Source organism: Halyomorpha halys, unplaced genomic scaffold, assembly GCF_000696795.3.
Source record: "Halyomorpha halys isolate HHAL.00 unplaced genomic scaffold, Hhal_1.1 Scaffold94.1, whole genome shotgun sequence".
Lineage (NCBI taxonomy): Eukaryota > Metazoa > Arthropoda > Insecta > Hemiptera > Pentatomidae > Halyomorpha > Halyomorpha halys.
Genome location: NW_027114465.1, coordinates 803169 through 808343, shown reverse-complemented (window position 1 = coordinate 808343; position 5175 = coordinate 803169). Strand labels below are relative to the sequence as shown.

At 31.8% G+C, this 5175-nt stretch overlaps 1 long non-coding RNA gene across 1 annotated transcript in view; it reads right to left on the bottom strand.

Moving 5' to 3' along the window:
- LOC136796831 (uncharacterized) overlaps nt 1-4874 on the bottom strand; it is a 74880-nt gene extending 70006 nt beyond the window's left edge. The window contains exon 1 of the long non-coding RNA XR_010844596.1: nt 3809-4874. This is a non-coding gene — a long non-coding RNA (uncharacterized lncRNA). The remainder of the gene's footprint in view (nt 1-3808) is intronic.
- Nucleotides 4875-5175: the final 301 nt, after the last annotated feature.

The following is a 5175-nucleotide window of genomic DNA, read 5'->3' as shown; positions in this document are numbered from 1 at the left end:
CAGCGGACATTGTAATTAGTCTTATAATGCCATACAGCAAACAAAGATGTAATTTGTATATTGTGTATATAAATTAAAATAAAGAGATTTTGAAAATTAAAAAAAAAATATGCTTTTTTTATTTTTCATACCCTTCATCAAGGGTAGAAATAGTACTTCATACATATATAATACATGAAATGCATTTGATGTACATAATTTACTGAGACTTCTCCCTATGATTGTCTTATAAGGTATTGATGATCCAAATAACTTTTTTTTCCATAACCCCTATTTCTTTAATTTATTGTTTTTAGCATGAATATATATATCTATATATATTTTGATTCCGTGCTAATTCCTTCTTCTGTAGTGGCCTACATTTTAAGGAGTTTTTTGAGTTGTAATGGGCGTTCTTAGAATTTTATAATGTGCTGGGGCACACATTGGTTTTGAAATTTAAACTAAACCTAAAAAGCTTAGTCCCTAAATACATGTCCTGGCACGTCATCTCTGAATTTTTATCTGGTTTGTTGCTAACGCACCTGAAGGGCCGCTGATGTAAGGGTCCTGATCAGTAAATTTCTTTGGTGTTGTAGAGAGTCCAAAAAATTTATGTACTTGCATTGGATGAACTCAGGCACAGTGGGTAGTTCGAAGCTAGCTCGTGTAGTAGACCTGTCTTCATCTTCTTCAGCGATATTGGCCGCACAATCTTCCGCAACACTGTATCCTAGAAGCGTTGTAGATGGCGCTGTGTCCATTCTCTGAGATGGAGGAAGAGTGGAGCACCACATAGAAGCGTTGGACTCAAAATACTATTATAAATTTGGATTTTGAGCCTTAGAGAGAGTACGGGTGATGATATAAGGTGTTGTAGCCGGTATAGTCTGAGACGGACTCGTTTGGTTTACATGTAGCAATGACCTGACAGTGTCATATGGCGATCCAATTTAATAACCAGATAAACTATTGAGTTTGAAGGCCTTAGTATGGAGTTTGCCACTTGGAGCGTGCGATGTAGTCTTGTTTTCTTTCATTTCTGAAGTGGGAACACCACGCAATCTGTTTTTGCCGAGTTTAGCTGGATGTTGAGATGGTGTAGTTTTTTTACTATCTCGTGGCATATTTTCTCCACCCGCTTGAGGGCTTGTTTGGCGCTGGAGGTGCTGCTATAAATTGTGATGTCGTCTGCGAAAGCGCACGACATCCGCAGTGTATATGGAGAAGAGGAGAGTTGACGAGACAGGTGTTCCTTGTGGAACATCGCACATGACTTAGATTGTTCTGGAGTGATTTTCATTAACCCGTACAGTTAGGCTACGGTTGTTTAGAAAAGATAGTATAATGCTATAGAGTTGTTCTGGGCAGTCGAGGTCCGCAAGCTAAAGCATAAAATGCCGTGAGACATGGAATCGAAGGCCTTCGTACAGTCTATAGAGATCATAGCTGTCGCATGGTCCCTATTGAAGTCTCCGCACATCTCTGTTTGTAGTTTCATGTGGTGATGTGGTGTCAAGCAGGCAGGAAAAAGGAATGTATACCACAAAAAGGACAACACACTGGCCCAATTATTTAGTTACTTGATTGACTAAACTCTTGATTGAAGATTCAGAAAATCTAGATGACTTTATAATCTAAAGCATAGAGGATAATGAAGAATCTATGATCCACCAACATAATATGGTTTTAATTAGGCTTTGAACAAAACAGCTGATGGAAGGATGGGATTTTCACTGAAATTTTGTAACATATTGGTGAAAAGTTTCAAAGAGCCCTCCACATCATCATTCTAACCATCTGCATTGATGGGAAATGGTGAATCAGTTGGAGAACAGTATCATCTATCTTTTACAGAAGAAGAGTGACATTGTGGACAATATCCTGTAAATATTACCTGATAATTCTATAAAATATCCTATAAATATTACCTGATAATTCTAGAAAAATCACATTAGTAACGGGTGGCCTGTTTATCCACTTCCGCAGTGTATATGACAGTATTAAACAGTCCAAGTTATATGCGACCCTTTGTAAAATGTGAATACTATCGAAATTTGTTCAAATAATAAGGATGACAATAAATGAAGCCGATTACACTGTTAGGATAAGATCAGAAAATGCACCTTAATTTACTGAGGATAATGAACGAGCTCATTCATATTCTACTACGATTTAAAAAAAGTTATATGTAACTCGTGAATACAGACAATAGAAGGCCTAGACCTCACTGCAAGTTCCTTCCAGTAGGCTGAATAAGCAAAAGAAATAGGAATGACAGTCAATGAAGAAGAAAATAATTATTTTAGACAAGACCTGGGCAGATATAGGAGATGGTGGTTAATGAGGTAGGATAGAGAGCAGATATGATAAGAATACATTGTGTTGTATACATCGTACAGGACCTACTGGGCACCCACAACTGGTGAGAAGCAGCACATTTACCTGGCAAAGGATCACTAAGGAAACCAAAAACTAATAGCACCATGATTATTATAACTATTGAGAATAGGAAAAAAATAAAGTGTGTCATATCACCAGAGCTCCATTCCATCATTTTTTGGTTTGTTTTTAAATAGCTGTTAATTTTATTTTCTAAAAATTCCATTTTCTAGCTACTATCCTATTCTATAAATTTCTATTGGGTACCTAATCAGATGTATTTCAAGATTAATGATTTATTGTTTAAGAACATAATCTACGGGATGAGCAATTATAGTAATATCTAAGAAATTATTCCTCCATACAGTTAAGAGAAAGAGGATGGTATTTAAATAAAGGATCATGTTCAACTTTTCTTCAAATTTGGGCAAAAGTGAGAGAGCCGATTTCGAAATATAGCTGTAACAAGCCTAGGCATGCAGAACGGGAAGGAAGAGAGAAAATAAATAAAAATAACAATAATCTATAACAAATAATATTACTTTATCATAATGTGACAGTATAGCCTTTATATCTATAGCAAGTGTTGTATATTGAGTGTCTGTTACTATTAACATTATGTTATTATTAACATTGAATTCTGACTCAACTATTCAAACTTTTGCAGAAAAGAAGGAATGAAAAGAGTTATGAATAATTGTTGTAAATAAAAATATTTCAAGCTCCAGTACTGCTTAAGTACATTACACTTAAAATATTTTAGGATGTGCTTGATTATTTTTGTACAATATTAATAAGTAAATTTACAAAAAATTCACTTTCTCACAATGAACCAAACTTGACTAGCACCACTATTATTCTAACTCTCTCATATTAAGCTCCAACTATCATCACTGAACAACTTAGTAATTATTGACATATTTTATATAAAACATTAACGTTTCTTATTATAATCTAGTAGTAAGTTTTATAATCAAAATACCTTAATCCATAGATTATTTTACAAAATAAACCACATGAAATATTGGGTGGAAGAATTAATTATTTTGACCCAGGGCAAGACCCGGTTGATGGAAGCCCTAAACACTAGTTTAGTATGTGTATAAACAAGGATGTAAAAGCAATATCATCTGCTAGTGATGATTTTAAAATACAAATAAATTTATAGAATAAATATTTTGTATTATGATATTATTGAAGAGAATACCGTTTGAATAAATATAAGGGTTCAATTATATTTTTTACTTTCTTAATATTATTCTTGTTTCCCTAACAGATGTGACATAAAAATAACTTTAATGGTGGAACTCACCACAAAATATGATTACTCTACTACATAATCTAGACTATTAAGCGAACAACATTAGTAAAAGTACTAATTTTATTCTTTTAAACCTAAAAAAAAAGTATATATTAATTCATACTAATTTTCATGTCAAGGTCTTACCTAGTTTTTGAGTGCGTTGAGCATAACTGAAGATTGAGGCAGCAATATATATAAAATAGGTAGGGTAAGTTAGGAATATTATAGGATGTCTGATTAAATAAGGAAACTTTTTTTTTTTTTGTATGTACTTAATACTGAGAAAAACATAATGAAATGAAGTTAAAAACAAAATTTCTAAGTATCTAATAGTCAGCCTTCACACAGAACTTAAGTAGCCCTGTAAGTATCAGTAACTTTATGACTTTTTCAATTGATATTCTTCACGTTATGTTAACTTGTAATTGAGAGACTATAAGGATCAATCAAGCATGGAATACTGGTTAAACCAAATTAAACTCGTGGAACATGTTTAAAAGAAAAGGTGCTTGTATTCTGAAGAAATATTCTGCAGGATATTACAATATATAATTCAACACACCCTCCTCCACAGATGACACTACCATATTATCAATACAATTTGAATTTACCATAATTTATTATATTATAATGATGCTAGAAAAGGATTACTTTTTATATATTCAATTTTACTATAACATTTTTTTTTTCATAATGCATTAATATTAAAGACAAAACAATCGTATGTTTGAACCAAGACTGGGAACCAAAATGCAAAAGGTTATAATTAATATAAAGGAAATATTATTAATATTAAACATTACCTTTTATGAGACATGCTCTCAAGTAATAAAATACACCAATTTTAATAAAAGGACACCATACTAAGTCAGATAAAGAAAAAAAAGTAAAGAAGTTGCTTGATATAAAAGTTTATAATCACGCTCCCACTTCACATATAAACCTTTAGGAGTTTCTGGAGAGTTCTTGCGATAAACTGCCATTTGAGAAGTTGGACAAACTCATTTAAAGAATGTCAAGAGTGTTTAAAGCTGTCTTAAAAAGTATGGGAAGATTTTTTTATAAAGAAAAAATATAGTTTTATTTGTTAACTGTTTGTTTGAGATTTGATTATTCATGTACTTCTGATGTGTTAAAGTTTCATGAGAAAAAAAATCAGTTATTTTATTTATTCTAAAATTTATCGTACGTTCGCAAAAATTGTGGTATTTCTAAACTTTTTACTAGAATTATACAATAAATAACAGAAATTTATTTATATAGTATAAACAAATAATAGTAAAAACAGAAATATGTTCAAAAAATTAATTCTAGCAAACTTCCACATATCATTAAAAATGTCTACCTAAGTAAATATATAAATGTAACCATGATTTGTAAGATACAGAAAGAACAAGAGGAACAATCTGTTCCAAGTAGCAGAGAACCCAAGTTATGTACAAATGTACCAGATAATTTAAATTTATCATACAATCATTGATACCAGTCAGTGTCTAAGCATTAGAAATATA